The sequence below is a fragment of the Gossypium hirsutum genome, chromosome A06 (assembly GCF_007990345.1).
Source record: "Gossypium hirsutum isolate 1008001.06 chromosome A06, Gossypium_hirsutum_v2.1, whole genome shotgun sequence".
NCBI classification, from domain to species: domain Eukaryota; kingdom Viridiplantae; phylum Streptophyta; class Magnoliopsida; order Malvales; family Malvaceae; genus Gossypium; species Gossypium hirsutum.
Window position 1 is genome coordinate 681,869 of NC_053429.1, and position 22,943 is coordinate 704,811.

Below are 22,943 nucleotides of genomic sequence, written 5' to 3' on the forward strand. Positions count from 1 at the left end.
AAAACGTAAATTAAATCCAAGTTGCGTTAACATTTTCATGTATTTAATCTTTTTTTTTTATATTTGTTCATCAATGTATCATTTCGATATACCCACATTTCTTAGCACACCTCATTACCATTTCCAAATTTACAAACCCAAATCTTAACAGGATTAACCTGTATGTTTCTCTTAACCCAACTTAGGCAACAACAATCTAGCTGTTCAATATCCCTTTCGGGAATTAGCTCCATCTCCGTACACCACTTGGAAGATGAACGAATACTCAATGTTCAGAGTTACATTTCTCATCCTTCTTGTTTGAACTCTCTTTATTGCCTCCAAAGCTTCTTCATATGTTCTATTATCTCAAACATATTTGTTCTATTAAAAAAATTATAATTCAATTTTTGTAACATCATCCCTATATATATATATATAATAAATTATAGGTTTAATTCAAATATAATTTCAGTTTATTGAATTGTGTTTGATAGTCATTTGATAAAAATGGATCATCTTTGCTTTTGAAAAATATATTTTTGGGTGTGAATAGAAAGAGGCGTAAATGTATATCTCTTGTTTTTTTATTATAGGGATATGATCAAATTAGTTTTTTTTATTTAATAGATTAATTTAATCTTGTATTGTTTAAAATAATTAAATAAAGTCAACTAAGAACAGAGTTAACCTTTACTCTTTAAAAAATATAATTTATTGTTATATAATGTTAATATTTTTAAAGTTTTTATGGTTTATAAATGAAAATTTCTGTTTAGAATTAAACTGCAGTTGAAAAAAATAATTTCAAGCCTTTTTTATATAATAAATGTTAATTATGTTACAATTTAAACTTATTTAATTCTTTTTACAAGTATAAAAATTAAATTAATTCATTTAATAATAGAGGGACTAATTTAATATAATCCCTATAGCACAAGGACCTCCCTATTTAACCTATATATGTGTGTTAATTGACAACTTACTTTGTTTTGCCATGCATCCTACAAGCCCTTTTCGGCCTTTATTTCCTTTCATCACATTTGAGGATGCGTCTAACTTTTGATCATCTATATACATATAATACAATCAAGCCATGCCCATTATTAAGCCTTTAGTTTTTGTTGGTATTGTGTTTTCCTCATCTTTTTCGTACACTTATTCAAACTCTTCTTTTTCCTTTTTCTATCGTTTACCAATGACAATTAAAAGAAAAACAATAATGTATTAGAAATGTCTTAAAATCATTTTTCAAAATCTGCTTAATGTCTATATGTTTTGACTTTGATGTGCACATATTGGTATTGGAATAAAATACTATAGATTTATTTTCATAAAATAAATTATTTGGTCTTTCTATTCTATTCTCAATTCGTAGCCTAGTGATAAATTTATGTAGCCATATTCCAACTAAATAGGAATGTTGTGCGGAAGCGTGTAAAAGAGTAAAATTATTGTACTAAAAAATCACACTAAGTTCAATTCCCAGGAATGAGAGGTGGATCGCAAGGATCGCTTAAGTACCAGGTCTTTCCTAGTCAGAATATCCCTCAATCGTAATTTAATAGCACAATAAATCACTACAATCACACACACAATTCATGCAGAATAATACAATAAAGAACACAAGAATTTAACGAGGTTCAGCAAATTTTGCCTACGTCCTCGGGCACTACCAAATATATTTCACTCCAAAATACAAGTGAGAATTTACAAAGAGAGAGAGGGAGAAAACAATGCCTTAAGTAGAGAATGGCAAGTTTGAGATACAGAATGAGAGATGGTTATGCCTATTTATAGTTGAGGTTCAGGGATCAACTTGCAAAGTCACTTTACAATTAGGGACCATATATTGCAAATATCTCAGATTTTATTATGCCAATATCTCGATACCCATATCTTTGACTTTCCAATATTTGATACCCATATCTTTGACTTTCTATTATTTGATACCCATATCTTTGATTTTCCATAAATATGGATAATTCCCAATAATCTCCACCTTGAAGATTTGATTCGAGTAATCTTATCTTCACACAATTTTCTCTGCCTTTGTCAACAACACTTGATAGTGCCTTCTTCAACTGTTAAACATGCAGAATATTGATCAAGTTCAAACAATGTTCGAACTTGATTGTTGTTACCACATTGGTCATCATATCTGCGGGATTATCTGCAGTCTTAATCTTCTGAAGGTGAATTTTCCCCTCATCAATAATTTCCCGCACAAAGTGGAAACATACATCGATATGCTTTGTACGTGCATGATAGACTTGATTCTTTGCTAAATGAATAGCACTTTGACTATCACAATACACATTAATATGCTCCTGGACCAATCCCAAGGTTTTAACCATACCTTGTAACCAAATAGCTTCCTTTACAGCCTCTGTTACAGCCATGTATTCAGCTTCTGTGGTTGACAACGCAACTGTAGACTGCAGTGTAGACTTCCAACTTATTGGTCCTCCAGCAAGAGTAAACACATAACCAGTGGTTGATCTTCGTTTGTCCAAATCACCGGCATAATCAGAATCAACGTACCCAACAACACCTTTACCAAGTGTAGTATCCTGCTTGAATAGTAATCCAATATCCATGGTCTTATGAATATACCGTAGAATCCATTTCACAGCTTGCCAATGTCCTTTTCCAGGATTATGCATATACCTGCTCACTATACTAACTGCCTGTGAAATGTCGGGTCTTGTACACACCATTGCATACATCAAGCTACCTACTGCATTAGAATACGGAACTTGTAACATGTATTCTTGTTCCGTATTTGTCGAAGGAGATAGTTGTGCAGAAAGCTTGAAATGAGAAGCCAACGGGGTACTTACAGCTTTAGTCTGCTCGTTCATGCCAAACTTCTGTAGTATCTTCTTTAAATATTGCTTCTGAGATAAACTAACTCTGCCATGAGCTCTATCCCTACATATTTTCATGCCAAGGATCTTCTTAGCTTCACCTAGATCTTTCATCTCAAACTCAAGGTTGAGTTGAGTCTTCAATCTCTCAATTTCAACTTTACTCTTAGATGCTATCAACATATCATCAACTTATAAGAGCAAGTATACGAAAAATCCTTCTTGTAGCTTCTAAAATACACGCAATGATCAAATTTACTTCTTGTATACCTTTGCCCTTTCATGAACTGATCAAATCGCTTGTACCACTGCCTTGGAGATTGTTTCAATCCATAAAGCGACTTTGTCAGTTTGCAAACCCAATTTTCTTTATCAGCAACCTTGAATCCATCTGGCTGAGTCATATAGATTTCCTCTTCCAAATCACCATGTAAAAATGCGGTCTTCACATCGAGCTGAACTAGTTCAAGATCATATTGCGCAACCAAGGCTAGCAAAATCCGAATAGACGAATGCTTCACAACTGGAGAAAATACTTCATTGTAGTCTATTCCTTCTTTCTGAGCGTAACCCTTTGCTACCAATCTAGCCTTGTATCGAACTTCATTTTTATTAGGAAATCCTTCCTTCTTTGCATATACCCATTTGCATCCAATTGCCTTCTTTCCTTTAGGTAGTGTCACCAACTCCCAAGTCCTATTTTTATGAAGAGACTGCATTTCTTCATTCATAGCTTGCTTCCACTTTACACTATCAGAGTTACTTCTTGCTTCTGTGTAAGTAGAAGGAACATCATCATCTGCAATTGGAAGTGCATAGGCCACCATATCATCAAAGCGAGCAGGCATACGAATCTCTCTTCTTGGCCTTCTATATGCAATTGAATCATGTTGTTGTAGAAGTTCTTGGGTCGAAACTTCTTCATCATTTGTTCCTTCAATATTAGCTGGATCATCATTAACCTTTTCAAGCTCCACCTCCTGCAAAGTGCCACTGGTTGTGTTATCCTTTTGTGAATCATTGTTCTTCATCATGGTTGATTCATCAAAAGTCACATCTCTACTGAAAATTATTTTCCTTGTATCAGGACACCAGAGACAATATCCTTTTACTCCACCAGTTATACCCATGAATAATGCTTTCTTTGCTCTTGGGTCTAACTTAGATTCTTTTACATGATAATATGCAGTGGAACCAAAAATATGTAAAGAATCATAATCAATAGCAGGTTTACCAGCCCACCTCTCCATAGGAGTTTTTCCATTTATTGCAGCTGATGGCAACCGATTAATTAGATGGCACGCATATGTAACTGCCTCAGCCCAAAATTCTTTGCCCAATCCAGCATTAGACAACATACATCGAACTTTCTCCAGTATAGTCCGATTCATACGTTCTGCCACCCCATTCAATACCTTCATCGTGACATACTTGTAGAAATGGATCATTCTTGTACTCAGTACCATTGTCTGATCGAAGTCGTTTGACTTTTCGACCAGCCTGGGTCTCCACCATCTTCTTCCATTTCAGAAATACATCCAAAACTTCATTTTTCCTTTTCATTAGATACACCCATACTTTTCTTGAATAATCATCAACAAAAGTAACAAAATATGCATACCTCCCAAAGAAGCCACTTTAGTAGGTCCCCACACATCACTGTGAACGTAGTCCAGAATTTCTTTTGTATTGTGAATTGCTGAACCAAATTTTATCCTCGTCTGCTTGCCCAGAACACAATGTTCACAGAATTCCAATTTGCAAGAATTTGCACCTTTCAACAAGCCTTGCTTCGCCAAACTCTGCAAAGCTTTTTCACCAGCTTGTCCCAATCGCATATGCCATAACCTGGTAGCCTCTGAATCTGCATCTTTCGTAAAAGCTGTTGATGTTGATCCAATAACTGTACTTCCATTTAAATAGTACAGATTATTCCTTTTTGTGCCTTTCATCACCGTCAATACCCCAGCTACTACCTTTAGTAATCCATCTCTCAAAGTGATTGTGAGCCCTTTAGATTCTAGGACCCCTAATGAGATAAGATTTTTCTTCAACCTAGGTATGTAGCGAACATCTGTCAAGACTTGAATTGAGCCGTCGTGATTCTTCAATTGGATTGTACCTACTCCCATTGTCTTGCAAGCGCTATCATTGCCCATAAAAACAACTCCACCTTCTAGTTCTTTAAGACTAGAAAACCAGTCCTTATTAGGACACATATGGTAAGTACATCCCGAATCCAAAATCCACTCATCTGTATGACATGCCATTGCCATGCCAACCAAGCTAAAGTCTGACTCCTCATCATGCTCCGCTACACATGCATCAGAAATATCTTTACCCTTTTGTAACTTAGGACAATTCTTTTTCCAATGCCCTTTCTCACGACAAAAAGCACATTCATCTTTGGCAGGTCTCCCTTTGGACTTACTCCTTCTACCAGATTTGTTGCTGCGCGAACGACTTCTTATTGTTAAGACTTCTGTAGTTGTATCTCTGTGATCTTTCTTATCTTTCTTTCGAGTCTCAGATCTATACAACGCACTACAGACTGCATCAAATGTGATTGTATCCTTCCCATGAAGCAATGTGGTGGTAAGATGATCATATTCATCAGGAAGAGAATTCAACAACAGTAATGCCTTGTCTTCATCTTCAAATTTCTCATCCAAATTTAGCAAGTCTGCTAAAATTTTATTGAATGAGTTCACATGGTTATTCATCGACATACCGGGTGCATACGTGAATCGATAAAGTTTCTTTTTCATATAAAGCCTATTTTCAAGACTTTTTGTTAGAAACTTTTCTTCCAGTGTATCCCACAACTTCTTCGCTGATGTCTCCCTCATGACAGAGTACTTCTGCTCTTTGGCCAAACATAGGCAAATTGTTCCACATGCCTGTCTATTGATCTTGGCCCACTCCTTGTCATCCATCTTGTCAGGTTTTTCTTCAAGGGCTATATCCAGCTCTTGCTGACATAAGACATCCAGGATCTCACATTGCCACATACCAAAATTATTGGTACAATCAAATTTCTCTACTTCAAATTTCGCATTGGTCACAGTAGTCTTTGACGATGACTTTTCCATTTTTTTCTCCTCAATCCCAACTACAGTACGTGAACAGTGCTGTGAACGATCGTATTCCCCAAGTACGAATCTAGCTCTGATATCAATTGTTGTGCGGAAGCGTGTAAAAGAGTAAAATTATTGTACTAAAAAATCACACTAAGTTCAATTCCCAGGAATGAGAGGTGGATCGCAAGGATCGCTTAAGTACCAGGTCTTTCCTAGTCAGAATATCCCTCAATCGTAATTTAATAGCACAATAAATCACTACAATCACACACACAATTCATGCAGAATAATACAATAAAGAACACAAGAATTTAACGAGGTTCAGCAAATTTTGCCTACGTCCTCGGGCACTACCAAATATATTTCACTCCAAAATACAAGTGAGAATTTACAAAGAGAGAGAGAGAAAACAATGCCTTAAGTAGAGAATGGCAAGTTTGAGATACAGAATGAGAGATGGTTATGCCTATTTATAGTTGAGGTTCAGGGATCAACTTGCAAAGTCACTTTACAATTAGGGACCATATATTGCAAATATCTCAGATTTTATTATGCCAATATCTCGATACCCATATCTTTGACTTTCCAATATTTGATACCCATATCTTTGACTTTCCAATATTTGATACCCATATCTTTGACTTTCTATTATTTGATACCCATATCTTTGATTTTCCATAAATATGGATAATTCCCAATAAGGAATCTGTATACTCAACGACATTTAACTTATCAAACCTTTAATATGTGAGCATATAATGCTTTATCTTCTAAAGATGCCGCATGAATTGTTTGGCTACTTCCAATTGTCCATACCCAAATTATGCAAGTATCTATGGCCATACTTGAATTATGCAAGTATCTATATAACATCCCAACAATGTATGCAATATCTAAATACGTAGTCTTGAGCATACATCAAACTCTCCACTATTGTTGCATTGGATTCTTTTGCATTTTCTTGATCTCAAAATCATTTTTGAGGCATTGATCAAGATTGAATTTGTATCCTTTAGAAACAAGAGTGTCATGCAGTTTACAAACTTGCATGCCCAATTTCTTTAATACATTTTTTATATAGGCTCTTTGTGATAATCCTAGGATACCTCAAGAGTGATCCTAATGTATTTGAATAGTTCAGGACCATGATCTTAATGAGTAGCTTTTGCACATTTAACTTAATTTCTAATTAGCTTGTCATCAATTAGAAATAAAAGAGTTAATGGGCCGGAAAAAGTCTAGTTTCAAAAAAATTTCTAGGCTTGAACTCGTCCTGTCCAAACATTTTCAAATGGCACATTTTAGTGTTAAAAATAAAGAATTATTTTTTAAAAATTTAATTATAAATATATAAAAATTAATTTAAAATTATTTATATATTTGTATTAATTCTAAATAGTAAAACAGATCGGACCAGACAAGTCGTCCAACCCATAAACACCTTTAATTAGAAATTAGCTACTTACACATATTCAACCTACTTTATTTGATTACTAAATCTGAGTTAAAATTTTCTGATTAAAAATAATAGTATATATTTATTTTTATTTTATACACTTTATCCTTGAATTAGTGAAAATAATGCATTAAAAACAAAACGTTTTTTTCTAGATCTTGTGCTCTTTTTTCTCCTTTTGATGTGTGGAGGATATGACATGATCCATGAAAGATTGCATCATATTGAGAGAAACCAAAACATAAAACTTTGATCAAAGTGGTCTGGTCCAATATAGAAACTCAAATATGTGTAAGCAAATTAAAGTGTTTGAATCATTGGGCTATCTATTATCTTGCATTAATTGAACAATTTTTTTTAAAAAAAAGAGTTTTAAATAGATTAAAAGAGGAAGAAAAAAATAAGAAAAATATTTGAAATAGATAGGGTTAAGATGAGGTGATAGAATGTAAAGGCAATGGTCAATGGCCCCTTGTGTTTGATTTTTCATGGCGGTCTAAGCTTGAGAAAAAGCATATATTCTGCTTTTATAATACCTTTGTCTTCTTCTTAAGACACTCCTTTAAATCTTTCAAAAACTTTAGACACACTTTCAAGGGCTTTGTGAAAGTTTTTTTTGACTAAAAAAGTTTCAATAATGTTTAATTGTTGAAAGTGATTCTAATTGATTTCTTTGTATTTGCTAGTCAATTTTGTGTAGTCAATTCTTTTCTTATAGGGTCTTTAGAAAGTTTAAATCAAATCATAAATATATCAAAGGTTACGAGGTTTATATTGAAAATAAGAATGCAATGGAGAATATAGAATTAAAAAATATACATTTCTCAACTAATGAATTGATTCGCGTAATTATTTTTAATATTAAATACGTTATAAGTTCAAATTTTAATATCTAACGGTTACCTCTTAAATATGAATTTGAGATTGATAAATATGTTACGAAATATATATATATATATATAAAGAGAGAAAAGAATATTTGAATAAATTAATTTTATTAAAGATAATTTGTTGAAACAAAGTATACTTGTAAATAATAAATTTACTTATTGAGGATAGAGTTGAAAAATAGAAATTTTGAGGTGAAATTGTTGTCTATTGATGTAAAAATTTCAATTCAATTATTCATCGAGATTTCAATACTACTTAAAAAGTTAAATAATTTGTAAAGATGTCAATTAAAATTTTCTCCACAATTAAAGAGTTGTAAATTATAGAACCTCGTGTGTTGGCTTGATAGTCGGAATGTTTATCGCATTAAGTGTGATCTGGGTTCAAATCGCGCTAGTCACGTTGTGCTCCTTTTATAATTCATAAAAAAAAATTTATGTTATAAAGTGAAAAAGAATGATTAAACAAAAAAGACTTTAAAATCAAACAAAGAAGAAAGAAAACTTTAGTAACTTAAATTGTATGAATTGTGTGATCAGCTCCTTTTTCCATCCCATAAAGCAACTATTTATAGGACCTAGGGTCTCTAAACATTTCCTACCCATGCTTGAATATACATAATATATAAATATTCATTAATGCATGAATGAATGCAGATTTTAACAATCAGGAAAGTACATACAATCATTAATGCATTATATAATGTACTGCGACTACTCAACCGAGATTAAACAGCAAAAAGTATTCCACTTAACTCACGAGTTCATAGTTCAAATTACAACACAAGTTTGTAATTTGAGTTTAAAAATTTGTCATTAAAAAGAAATTTGAGATAAATTTCTCATTTATTTATTGATGAATGCATGGATGAGATAAAATCAGGAGCCAATTTTCCTTATTGGTTGATGAAAGAATCTTGTCAAGGATGTATTCAATTTTGGTTTTAGCAAATGTATACAATGTTTAATCAACTAGCTAGGAGAAAAAAAATGATAATCTTGATGATGCTCGTTCATTGGAGGCCTATAAAATTTGCGCATGAAATTTAAGAGCCTATAAAATCGACTTTGAAGTCGACATTTTGATTAAAGAAATAAGTGCAAATTTAGGAATACTTTTAAGAGTGTATTTGGGACAAAAAATATTTTTGTAACAAAAGTATTCCTAAACAAGTTACTTTTTGAGAGAAAAAGTGATTCTCTCAAGTTAAAAATTGACTCAAAAGCACTTTTTTCAGAAGTTGAAAATTTTAGCTTTTTCCTAAAAATAGGCCTAAGAAGAAATTCTTAACAGTTTCCGTATATAAGCCTCCAAGCCATGTTTTCTAAGACATCTTCAAAGTGGAATAACTTAGGAATCCTTCTAATCCCTTAAATTCATGTTTCTATACTTAGGAGAGCATTTGGGCGAAAAAGGGGCCAAAATCAGAGTTTTCAAGATCCATACGGCCTGAGCATTTTTCATACGAGCTGGTGATAAACCGTAATATATACATATTTTTACCTCATGCTTGGCATATTTATGAATTATTTTCCTTGGTTTTAGTGAATTTGATGCTCCTAATCCTTTAATTTCATGTTTTATACTCAGGAGAGCTTAGAATAATAAAAAGAGCAAGAAACGGGCCAAAAACGGACAAATTAAGCTTAAAACAGTGTTTCACACCGCCTAGGCACGCCCACACGGGTAAACCACAAGCCCGTGTGGGGCACACGAGCAGACCACACACCCGTGTGTCATTGCTGTGTCGATTAGAAACCAATTCAGAATTACACACGGCTTGAGCACTTGCACACGGGCAGGGCACACGGCCGTGTCCCTGTCGAGCCCAAGTCTAGTTCTACTCGGAAAAGGCCACTTTTGAGGGGTTTGAAGCATTTTAAAGCCTATACAAACACTCTAGAAGAGGATTAAAGGGGAGACAGAGAGTTGGAGGTAGAAAATATTCGAGAATAGCCATCGGAATCACCTAGGAGACAGGATTTACATCAAGACTGAAGATTTCCATCCAATTTCCTAGAAGTTCTTTGGGTTTTTTATGTTTTGTTATTTTCTAAACTTTGAGATGTTTTCCTTTATTATTATGAACTAAACTTCCTAAATACCTAAGGGAGATGAAACCTAAGACGAATCTTATTACTCTTTGATTTATATGATAAATATTTGTTCTTATTCTTAATTGTGAGTTTTAATCCTTGTTTTAATATTCCAGGATATTAATTCAAGTTTTTGGTGTGCTTATTCAGTGGAGGAAAAGTCCATGTTTAAGAGTAGATCATTCATAATTAAGTAGAGTTGCATGCAATCCTAGAGATAGGACGACATAAATCTGTCGGATTAGAGTCAAATCTAATAAGGGAATCCATAGATTGAGTTAATGCGACAATAGGGGTTTTAATTAGAAAGAGATTTCAATTAATCAACCTAGAGTCAGTTGTTTTTAGTATCGAAAGGAATATTAACATAAATCAGGGATTTCTACGGAATAAGTCAAGTGAATAAATTGTCTAAATCAAAGGTAATAAGTGAAGTCTAGGTGGATTCTTTCTTGGGTATTGTCTTCTCCATTGGTTTTTCTAAAGTATTTTCCAACTTTCATCTCTTTCGTAATCTTAGAAAATTAGTTTAATTTAAAAACACCCTTTAATTCTTAGGCTAGATAATAAAAAGATAGTAATTACTAGTACTTTTAGTCCTCGTGGATACGATATTTTCGGTCTTACCATAACTATACTACTGTTCGATAGGTGCGCTTGCCTTAAGTTAGATTTTTAGTCAGTTTAGCGATAATCAAGTTTTTGGTGCTGTTGTCGGGGGCTAAGATATTAGGAACGCTTAATTTTTATTACTTTAGTCATTTTTTTATTTTTATCGCAATTTTATCTTATTTTTAATTTTGCTTAAATTACTAAATTTTCTTTTATTTACTTCTGGAAGGTTTTTATAGTTTATTACTAGAAGAAACCTGTAAGGACCTCTACTTTTTGATAGTGAGATCGAAAGCACAGCTCGCAGAAACCGAAGAGAAATAAGGCGGAGCCTACGATACATAGAGGAAGGGCAAGAAGACGATATTCAAACCGCAACCGAGGAGATGACTGATAATCAAAATAATCTGTTACCTCATGTGGTTACTACAAACCCAGTAAATCAGGATCCTGCTCCTCGTACTATGTATGATTATGCTAAACCTACTTTAACAGGAACTGAATTGAGTATAGTTAGGCCTGCTGTTGCTGCAAATAATTTTGAACTGAAACCTAACACAATTCAAATGATACAATAGTTTGTTCAGTTTGATGGTTTGTAGGACGAGGATCCAAACACTTATTTAGTAAATTTTCTGGAATTCTGCGACACTTTTAAGATCAAAGGGCATTTTTGACAATGCCATTTGCCTTCGGTTGTTCCTATTCTCATTGAGGAACAAAGCTAAACAGTGGTTAAACTCATTACCACGAGGGTCAATCACTACTTGGGAACAAATAACCGAAAAAGTTTTACTTAAATATTTTCCGCCGGCTAAAATGGCTAAATTAAGGAATGATATCTTTTCTTTTGTGTAGATGGATTTAAAAACTCTTTATGATGCATGAGAGAGATACAATAACCTATTAAGAAGGTGCCCTCACCATGGGTTACCTCTATTGTTGCAGGTTCAGACTTTTTACAATGGTGTAAACCCCTCAACAAGGCAACTTATTGACGCAGCCGCCGGTAGAACGTTAAACAATAAAACACCTGAAGAGGCTAAAGAATTTATTGAAGAGATGTCACTAAATAACTATCAGTGGCAAGTCATTAGAATGAAGCCAACAAAAACTGTTGGTGTTTTCAACCTCGACGCGGTTACTATGCTATCTATCCAGGTAGAACTTTTAAATAAAAAGATAGACGGTTTGTATAGTTCTACTCAGGTACATCCAGTGATGAGCCGTGATTCAAGTGGATGAGGAGTACACAACACAGATTATTCATCCTTCAACCCCAGCACCAAGGAGGAACAAAGTCCACTATATGGGTAATAATAATTCTAGACCTCAAATTAACCCGTATAGTAACACTTACAATGCAGGTTGGAGGAACCATCCCAATTTCTCTTGGGGTGGTCCAGGAAATCAAAGACCACAACATCCTCCAGGTTTTCAACAACCACCTTACTAGCAGGAAAAGAAGCCGAACCTTGAAGAGATGCTAACGAAATTCATCGCGGTATCCAAAACATGTTTCCAAAACACCGAGACAACTCTTAAAAATCAGCAAGCATCAATTCAAAGGCTTGAGAATCAAATAGGCCAGTTGGCAAAGATGATTTCTGAACAACCACAAGGTAACTTGTCGAGTAATACTGAAACTAACCCAAGGGAGTAACTTAAGGCGATTACTGTTCGAGATGAAGAAGGGTTAGTTGAACCTGAACCAGAACCGAGGTAAGGATTTGTGGTAAATAAACGTAAAGATGAGGTGGACCATAGTAAGCAAAAACCGACAGATAGAGAATATAAACCTCGTGTGCCATAACCTAGTGTGACAAGGAAATATCACTTGGACGAGCAATTTGGTAAATTTCTTAAATTATTAAAGAAATTACATATTAACTTACCGTTTATTGAAGCTCTTTCGGGAATGCCAAACGTAGTTAAATTTTTAAAAGAGCTTTTAGCAAATAAGTGGAAGTTGGATGATGCGTCGCATGTGGAGTTGAACGTAGTTTGCTCAGCCATTCTACAGAATAAACTACCCAACAAGTTGAAGGATCCAGAGAGTTTTATGATTCATTGCTTAATTGGTAGTTTAAACGTTAACAATGCTTTGGCTAATTTAGGGGCAAGTATTAATGTCATGCCCTATAAAATGTTTAAACAACTCGGTCTTAGGAAACCCAAACAAACTAGGATAAGCATTCAATTAGCAAATAAAACAATTAGATTTATTAGAGGTATTATTGAAGACGTACTTGTCAAAATTGATAAATTTATATTCCCAATTGATTTTGTTATTCTAGACATAGAAGAGGATAGTAACATGCTTTTAATTTTAAGAAGACCCTTTTTAGCAACTGCTAGAACTATCATTGATGTTGGCACAGGTGAATTGATACTTCGTGTAGGTGATGATACGATTAAGCTTCATGCTCGTGATTCTGCAAAAATATCTAGTAATCGAGACAATTGTTTAAGTTCTATTCACTTGAATAATATTACAACTCAAACTTCTTTGCAGGACTCCCCTAGGAAGAATGTGATGGAGCCTCATTCTAACCCATACAACAAAAACAGAGCGAATCACGAAGAACGAAGGCTTCAGATCGATGAACTAGACTAATGGCGAACCTATGTCAAGGAGAAACCAAAAGCACACGATGAATCAAAGCGACACCTCGATGAGCGTGATGATGAAACGACGAAATTTAAGGTTGGGGATAAAGTATTGTTAGATGATAAGGACCCCCGAATTGCTACTTCAGAGCTTAATACAAACGGAGCAACTCCCTTCACGATACTGAATATTTTCTCATACGGTACAGTCGAGGTAAATCATTCTAAATTCGACACCTTTAAGGTAAATATTACTCGAATTAAACGTTATGTGGATAATAGAATTGATAGTGAGAAAGAGGAGTCTCGACTCCGTGATCCGCCGTAATCACACGAAATTGAGGTAAGTCGAGCTTAGACTCTAAATAAGTGCTTCTCGGGAGGCAACCCGAGCACTAACACCACTAATTAGTTTATTTTAGTTATTTTTACTGTTTTTTGTGCAGGTACAGTGGCCCACATGCCTGGACACATGGGCGTGCCCTTGGCCGTGTAGAAACAGAGTTAAAAATTCCCCAAATATCGAGCCACATGACCATGAATTCGATCTACACGGCCTGGACACACGGGCGTGTCCTAGGCATTGTGAAAACTGGAGCTAAATTTTCAAATTTTAAATAATTCAGGGAGCCACACGGGCAAGGCACACGGCCGTGTGTTCGAACACACGGGCATGTGAAGCACTACACGGGCGTGGGAGAAGCAAAGGACATGACACACGGCTGTGCGACGAGGCCGTGTGATGATTAGACATTCAACTTTCGCAACAAGCACGGGCTAAACTCGAGCCACACGGGCATGTGACACGACCGTGTGGCCTAACAAGGGTCTCACATAGTCATGCCCCTTTTAAACCCTCCAAACCATAATTTTTATTTTCTTCTTCTTCTTCCCCAAAATATCCCAACCCTAGCCGCTGACTATCACCAGCACTCCCATCGACAGCTACTGTCACTCGCATCAAGACCCAAACTAACCCTATCTTCACCCTCAACCCCGTCCGTCCCCTATCCGGCGCGCATACCCTTTCCCCTTTCTTTCTTTTTCCCTTTCACCCTCAACTTTTTTCGTGTCGTATGGCCCGGCCCCCACGCCCGTGTTCCCTCTTCTAACCGACCTAACCTCACCCTCCTTCACGCTGCACGACCTAGCGCCCATGCCCGTGCCCTCCCGTTTACCACCGTTGACCACCATACACCCTATCGATTAGCCATTCCACCATTGTTTTTCCTTTATTTATTTCATTTATTTTTATTCTTAAATTTTATTTTTCACTTTATTTCTATTCCGATCTTTATTTATTTTTGTTTATTTTCTTTCATTTCTGCTTATTATTTTGATTTGGAGTTGGTTTTGGTAATTTCTATGTTGATGAATACTAGTTTAGGTTAGTTATTCTTATTATTTTAACTCTATTGCTACTATTATTCCCTTTTATTTCATTATTAAAACTCCATGTTTAGTTCATTATTTTAGTCATATCTGTCTCTTGCTAATGCGTTTAGTATATTGGCTTATTACTCATATTTTAATGTTCGTTGCATCGTCCTTTTAGATCTTTTGTCATTTGATTTTTCACTTTTGAATTTTGCACATTTTTAATACGGATATATGGTTTTAGGAATGGATTACTATAATGAATTCTTTGGATTCTATGTCAATGCTGAAATTTTTTTCTTATTAATCCTTTCTTCTAATTTTGTAGGCTTATAATGACAAACACAAGAGGCAAGAAAATTGTTGTTCCCGCTTCGAAAAAGCGAAAGGGTCCTGGCACAACCTCCTCGAGCACCTTGACTAAAGCCCGTCACCCGCTACTTCGGTTCTCCTCCAGCCTACAGAATGACCTGTTTCAGCTTCTACAAGTACGACTATTGGAAGTGGGCCGATGTATTGACTGGGTCGCTTTGGAGCAGGTCCAACTTGCTCACCTTGTTCATTTCCATCTCGATACTGCCTCGTGGGATCGGTTTTTTTCAATTATCGAGCCTATCTATTCAGATCTAACATTGGAGTTCTGCACTACTTTCCACCTACAGCACATGATGAATACACATGACGAGGCTGGTACTATTGTTTTTAGACTTGGTAGACTTGTTAGGCATATGAGTGTACCCGAGTTTAAAGCTACTTTGGGCTTCTACACGGAGGAGTTTATAGCTTCAGAGAATTTTCTACAGCTTCACCATCACATATACTATTCGTCATCTTGCTGTTGGATAGACCTTATGGCAAGCACGGTTCCCTATGACACAAGTCGCTCGAATGTGACTTCTCTCCCTCCAGCCCTACACTACATTCATGCCATCTTGGTTCACACTTTGACTGGGAGGAGAGAGAGCACCGGAGTAGTTAGCACCACCGACGCGTACTTCCTGTAGAGCATGGCGACTGACCATGTATCTGACTTGGCATATTTTATCGCCCTTGCCTTTCGCCACTAGACGGATCGCCATAGGAGGGGCTCCATCTGTCTTGGCCCTTATGTAACTCGCCTCGCTCGACACTTCGGCCTCTTCGACACTCCAGAGATGTCATCGACACTCACATTAGTCAGCCAGATGTCTCCTCAAGGAATTTCCAGCATGATCCACATGAGGATGATAGAGCGGCGTCGTGGAGTCGACCTCCCTCAGTACAGACTCGTCCACCTTGCTGACCAAGATGAGCCAAAAGACATTATCGACGATGTCCCTCCCCCTCACGAGGACCCACCCCCACCACCACCATCGTGTCACCGACCTCCTGTTGCCATTTTGACAGATTTATCCGAGCGATTTACTCGCTCTGAGCAGCAGTGCTTTGATCGATTCGACAGCATCGATGCCACTCGTAGACAAATTTGCCAACACCTCAACATCTTTCTTTCGACACCGTCGACCCACGAGGCATCTGATGATAAGGACCTTTGAGTCCTTATATTTTACTATTATTTTTATTTTATTTTGTCTCTTATTTATTTTTGAAGACTTATGTTTTATATTTTAAACTCTACTTATCTTTATGATTATTATCGACTTATCCCTTAATTCTCTTCCAAAATGGTGTTTATTTTATTATTAGTAACTCAGAATCATGCCTTTCATTTACCTTATCTACAATTCTCACTCTCGCTACTCCAAGGATCTCATCCAAATATTCAGGGCAGTTTCGCTTCTCTCCCTTTCTTCTGATATTATACTTATATTCTTATTATTTATTTTTTTACATTGAGGACAATGTACATCTTAAGTGTGGGGAGGTTATTTATATGATTATTAGAAATCCCTGAATTTTTATCTTGTTCTCAAATAATTTTCTCATATCATTATTAGAGTAAAATTTTGATTGATTTATGATTTTTATTAATGTCTTTTTAAATTAAATCATAGGTAACTATGCATTAATTGTTTAAACTTTAAGACATTAGAGAATCAAGTATGATAAGTTGAAATTTTTAAGAAGTAAAATTACTAGGTTGTTTCCCTCAATTGAAGTATTATCTTGAAGTTTTGAATTTACAGGATTGACATCAAATACCCATAATTTTCGTGAGATTTTGAGCCTTTTAGAGCATATATCTTTCTTGCTCATTGATTTTATTGGTTATGAGTGTGTCAACATTGATTTGTTATTTTAGAACTTGCATCAATTATACATGTCGAGACCACACCTTTGATTTGATATACTAAAATGATAAAGGCACTTAGGTTTTAACCCATTTACCCCATAAAAAGCCTACCCTCATAATTAACCCTTAATGAACCCATTTGAGCTTAACAAATAATTTTTTTTAAAAAAATTTACCCTAAATTTTAACCCCTATATCATACTTTTTGATTCGTTGAGAATTTTTCCTATATTATTAATTTCCTTTTTGTCGAGATTTGATTTGATTAATTGCCTAACTATGTTCTTTCATTCGAATTGTATACTTCTCTCTCATATTTGTTCTTATTCTTAAAAAAAACCATACATACATACATATTAGTATTAATTCTTTGTTTTTGAGCTTAAGTATTTAATTTCATATTCTGAGAAGAAGTTCATGTTTATTCAATTGATGTTAGTTACTTTTCCAGTTAGGTAATTTATCAATTTAATCTTGATTCTAACTGTCTTTTTCAGCCTGTATCCACACCTTTAACCCAAAGCCACGTTACAACCCTTCAAAGACCTTTTGATTTGTGTATCATCTCATTTATAGTGGCGGAGATTTGATTTTCATGCAAGCCTATGGTAATAACTTTTCATGTTTGACTAATGAGTGCTTAATCATTGAACCTTAAACATATTGAGTGATTTGAGTGAACCTCTAGTGAGGATGTCAACCATTGTCAATTTGGAATTAAAGATAATTATTTAGATAAAGGGGGATGCCTATAATTTTATGATTAAAATGCTCAATTTTGACTATTTGAAACTTTAATGTTCTTTTAGTTAAATTTTTAATATATGATTGCTTGTGGATTATTTTGAAACATTGTAAATGAGAATTATAAGTTGAGAAGAATTTATTTTAATTGTGAGTTGAGAATTTTGCTTGAGGACAAGCAAATGCTTAAGTGTGGGGATATTTGATAAATCGTAATATATACATATTTTTACGCCATGCTTAGCATATTTATGAATGATTTTTTCTTGGTTTTAGTGAATTTGATGCTCCTAATCTTTTAATTTCATATTTTATACTCAGGAGAGCTTAGAATGGCAAAAAGAGCAAGAAACGGGCCAAAAACGGACAAATTGAGCTTAAAATAGTGTTTCACACGGCCTAGGCACGTCCACACGGGTAAACCACACGCTCGTGTGAGGCACACAGGTAAACTACACGCCCGTGTGTCACGGCCGTGTCGACTAGAAACCAATTCAGAATTACACACGGCTTGAGCACTTGCACACGGGCGGGGCACACGGCCGTGTCCCTATCGAGCCCAAGTCTAGTTCTACTCAGAAAATGCCACTTTTGAGGGTTTTGAAGCATTCTAAAGACTATATAAACACCTTAGAAGAGGATTAAATGGGAGACAGAGAGTTGGAGGAAGAAAATATTCGAGAATAGCCATCAGAATCACCTCGGAGACAGGATTTACATCAAAACTGAATATTTCCATCCAATTTCCTAGAAGTTCTTTGGGTTTCTTTATGTTTTGTTTTTTTTCTAAACTTTGAGATGTTTACCTTTATTATTATGGACTAAACTCCCTAAATACCTAAAAAAGATGAAACCTAAGACGAATCTTATTACTCTTTGATTTATGTGATAAATATTTGTTATTATTCTTAATTGTGAGTTTTAATCCTTGTTTTAACATTCCAAGATATTAATTCAGGTTTTTGATGTGCTTATTCAGTGGAGGAAAAGTCCTTGTTTAGTAGTAGATCATTCATAATTAAGCGGAGTTGCATGCAATCCTAGAGATAGGACGAAATAAATCTACCGGATTAGAGTCAAATCTAATAAGAGAATCCATAAATCGAGTTAATGCGACAATAGGGGTTTTAATTAGAAAGAGATTTCAATTAATCAACCTAGAGTCAGTTGTTTTTAGTCTCAAAAGGGATATTAACATAAATCAGTGATTTCTACGGAATAAGTCAAGTGAATAAATCGTCTAAGTCAAAACTAATAGGTGAAGTCTATGTGGATTCTTTCTTGGGTATTGTCTTCTCCATTGGTTTTTCTAAAGTATTTTCCAACTTTCATCTTTGTCGTAATCTTAGAAAATTAGTTTAGTTTTAAAACATCTTTTAATTCTTAGGCTAGATAATAAAAAGATAGTAATTACTAGTACTTTTAGTCCTCGTGGATACGATATTTTCGGTCTTACCATAACTATACTACTGTTCGATAGGTGCACTTGCCTTAAGTCGGATTTTTAGTCAGTTTAGCGACCATCAGCTGGGCATAAGCCCATGTGATCCACACGGGCAGGCCACACGCCTATGTGCCAGCCCGTGTCGATATCACTCCCTATTTCCCAAACACGCGAAAAAAGCTAATTTTTAGGGTTTCTGAACATTTATAAATACATACTAGAAGAAGATCAAAGGGGCACACAGAGTAGAAAGCAGAAATTACTAAAAAAGTCGTTGGAATCATCTCGGAAGAAGATCCACTTCAAGATTGAAAATCTCCATTCAAATTTCTCTCGAAATTTATTTGGGTTTTTTGTCTTGTTTTTTTTTTTCTAAATTTGAGATGTTTTCCTTTTACATTATGAACTAAACTCCCTAAATACCTAAGGGGGATGAAACCTACGATGGATTTTATTATTTAATTATCTGAATTACATGATAAATACTTGTTCTTGTTCTTAATTATGTGTTCTTAATCCTTGCCTTAATATTTTCAAGATATTAATCCAAGTTTGATGTGCTTATTCAATGGATAAAAAGTCCCTGTTTAAGAGTAGATCTAGCATAATTGAGTGGAGTTGATTGCAATCCTAGAAATAGGACGACATAAATCTGCCAAATTAGAGTCAAATCTAATAGGGAAATTCATAGATCGAGTTAATGCGACGATAGGGGTTTTAATTAGAAAGAGATTTTAATTAATTAACCTAGAGTCAGTTGTTCGTAGTCTCGAAAGAGATATTAACATAATTTAGGGATTTCTACGGATCAAGACAAGTGAATAAATCATTTGTTTCAGAGTCAGAATAATAAATGAAGTCTAGGTAGATTCTTTCCAGGGTATTATCTCTCTCATTGGTTTTCTTAAGTATTTTCCCAATTTGATCTCTGTCGTGTTCATAGTTAATTAGTTTAATTTTAGATTAAAACACCTCCTTTAATTATTAGGCTAAATAATAGAAAGATGGTTATTACTAGTACTTTTAGTCCTTGTGGATACGATATTTCGAATTCACCGTAGCTATACTACTATTCGATAGGTGTGCTTGCCTTCGTCGAAAGTTTCGTGAACCAGTACCTACCTTCAAGGTTATTATAAAAAAGTTATTCCCAAAAAAAGTTGTTCCCAAAGGTGCTCATGTAAGGAACAATATTCCCCAAAACTACTATTGATTGGACAATTAGTAACCAAAAATAAGTATCTAAGCCCCTCCCAAAAATTATAATTCAACTTAAGTCATTTTAACCCAATAATTTTAGCCTTTGGTTCCATTAGTTAAATGGTAAAGTCCATGTTTAGCCTAATTCAATTTAGTTTCTTTTAAACCCTTAGTTAAAGGAAGATTGCCTTTTTGGCTCCTCAAATTAATAATTCAATTTATGTTATTTTAACACAATTTTTAGCTTTGACACTCCAAAATTTTCTAATTATCTCTTAGCCACCCAATACAAATTTTTCTCCATTGACCAATAATTGTTCAACCCAGACTTGAAAATGATTTGAATAAAAAATTACTCAACCCAAAATAATTTGAATTTAAATTATCCAAACTTAAAATGACCCTACTAAAAAAAATTCGACTAATAAACCTAGATGACATGAACCTAAAATATTTCAAGCTTGAAATGACCTAAAATCGAAACAACCTCAAATTCAAAGCAACTCAAACTCAAAATAATATAAACTCAACTAACCAGAATATGTTAAATCTTGAAATAATTGGACTTACATTGTCCCAACTTAAAATCAACCTAAACAGCCAAATAGAAGAAAACAATCCCAAGAGTTCTAATTATAAATATGGAAAGTTTGGAGCACAAATATAGCAATGAGGAAGTTTGTAATTACCCATAGGGACTTAAAAAGGAATGAGAGTTCATTTTTAACACCTTTACTATATCTATTTTTTCTTTTGATTTCTGTTTTATTCTCACTTACGGAAAGAGACATCTGCGTATGATTCATCCTTTCAAAAAATAAAATAAAATTCTAAAGCTATAAATATCTCTATGGGCACAACAATGGTCACCCATGCTCAATTTATTCTCAATAATGTTGACCTATATTAACTCAAGGTAATTAAAGGTTTAATTATTAACTAAGTGACCACCTTTTAAAAAAAAGATTCATCATGAAAACGAGAAGCAGCTTTTATGAAATAATTCTTGGAAGATAGTGAAACTATGAAGTAAGCAAAAGCTAAAAAGTATCACAAAAGAAAAGAAAGAAAAGGAAGCCCTAAAAGAAAGGGTTTTGTTTTATCAAAGAAAGTAGGGATAAATAAATAAAGGTGCAAGATGGGGTGGGCGTGCTCCAAGAGAGAGTTAAAAAGGAAAAAGATAAAGCAAAAAAATAAAAATAAAAAAAGAGAAAGAGGAAAGCAAAGTGAAGCTTAGGTCAATAAGGTAATGCCCATACTCTCTGTCTCATCACACATTCTCTCCCATTATACATATACATCTAACATTTTTTTTTTTGGAAATCAGGTTATTCACCATAAGTAATAGTGGTTAATCCCCTTGTCTTTAGTGCTCTTCGAAAAAATAAATAATTGACTATAAAATATATTCTATTTACATGAGTGGAGACCAAAGCCTCAACCACATGATTAAGGGATAATATGAACAACCACCACGCCACATATTATGATTTACACCAACATTTAAATACTAAATAAACAAGATTGCTTATAGTTTATTTTTTGAAGTTACAATCGTTCCAATAGAATTAATTATTACATGTATTAAACAAAATATATAACCAACTTAGCAGCTAACTAAATTCAAACTAATTAATTAAACAGAATAAATTTAAAAAGAACCCATGCATCTACATATAATGTGATTCAAACATGAGACGTCAAAATTTTCTAACATCTTAATTTTCTTTCCCAAACAACAAAAGTCTTTTATTAAAGAAAAAAAGATAAACATACCTATCACATTATTAAAGGCAGCGTTTGGTCATCAATTATCGCATTACATAAAGCCTTAATTTTGCTATTGAATCAAAACCTCATTGATGATTACTTATCATTTCTAACACTTTTACCATACATATAAAAAATAATACAAGTCCACATATATATATACATACATACATACATATTGGTGTCGTAGAATCATAAGATGGTGTCCATTGTTAAGTAATTACTTTAATGAATACATGTACAAAAAAGAGAGAGAAGAGGAGGGGATTCAAATGATTTAAAAGACAGCTGAAAAAGAAAAATTGGAATGGTGTGGAAAAAGAAGGTTATAGCATAAATATTGTGTATCACATAGGGGTTAAAATTGTTCGGAATCTAGGGTTATTGGGATTGTTTTTGTTTGCCGCCGTCGCCTATGTATGGGAAGAAAAAAGAGATGATTAAAATGAACTAAAAACTTATTCTCAAACAAAAATGAGCTAAAAACTAAAATACATATTTGTATGTGTATGCTTGTAATCTATGGAAACATTTTTTTTTTGGAGTGAATGCCATTATTTTCGGAAATAATTAGACAATTA

General features: G+C 34.3%; 1 non-coding gene across 1 annotated transcript; it reads right to left on the bottom strand.

The window, feature by feature from the left end:
• Window positions 1-11,809: 11,809 nt before the first annotated feature.
• Window positions 11,810-11,916, bottom strand: LOC121231206 (small nucleolar RNA R71). The gene has a single exon (XR_005929272.1). It is a non-coding gene; the product is annotated as a small nucleolar RNA R71 (small nucleolar RNA).
• Window positions 11,917-22,943: the final 11,027 nt, after the last annotated feature.